Source organism: Mesitornis unicolor, unplaced genomic scaffold, assembly GCF_000695765.1.
Source record: "Mesitornis unicolor isolate BGI_N332 unplaced genomic scaffold, ASM69576v1 scaffold38090, whole genome shotgun sequence".
Lineage (NCBI taxonomy): Eukaryota > Metazoa > Chordata > Aves > Mesitornithiformes > Mesitornithidae > Mesitornis > Mesitornis unicolor.
The window spans coordinates 3,903-4,855 of NW_010159619.1; positions in this window are offsets into that span (position 1 = coordinate 3,903).

The following is a 953-nucleotide window of genomic DNA, read 5'->3' on the forward strand; positions in this document are numbered from 1 at the left end:
TGATAATCCTTTGTAGCGGTTGTGGTTTGAACTACCACTAACAACTGCATCAGTAGCAGAGACCCTGAAGATAGGCTGGTCACAGATCAGAAGGATATCAGGAAACACGAAGAAGCTCCTTAATTAATTTCTAATCCTTTTTCAGCCTTAATCTTCTTTTTATAGGAAGATCTGGCATTACACATTTTCTGCACACATGCTTTCTAGATGATGTAGATTAAGTCTTAGGTCTCCGATTTGCTAGACACAGCATGTTAGGTTAGCTGTAACTGAAGCCTTGTACCGGAATACTGTGGATTATTCCATCTGCGCTGATATATTCAGCTAAAATATTCATTAAAAATATGTGAAGTTGGTCCAGTCATCCAGGATTTTAATCCATTATTTGTTCTGTGCTTCACAAGGGTTTGTTCAACCTCTTTGCCATAGCTGGTTCTGTTTTATTTGTGCATTTATTCCAGAATTAGACTTTGCATACAGCAGTGCTGGGGCAGGGGCAGGACTTCTGAATAACTTGGGGCTGGGGTAGGGGGCCCATTTCAGGAATAAGAACAAAAATACTGCAGATAGATATTTTGAGTACGTATTGGTTATCCAATTATATTCAGAAGTTGGGGTTTTTTTTCCTTACTAGTTAACGATGTAGTGTCTTCTAATTATGATGTGAATACAGAAAATAAATGGATAGGCCTTTTCTACTAACATAACAAATTTAGATGTAAGAAAGACAGTCAGCAGTGCAGGCTGAATGGTAAAGACCTATAGTCCTAACAAGACAAATCTTTTTAATACCCTCATCTACAGATATCCTGTAGCAGAATCTGAAGTCTCCCCATTTGGGACATTTGAAACCTGAACATTAGAGAATTCTGTAGCGAAACAGTTTCAGGATCGTATAGGAAGATCATAATGGACTCTTTTCAGTGCTTTCTACAGAAACTTCTTTTCCCTAC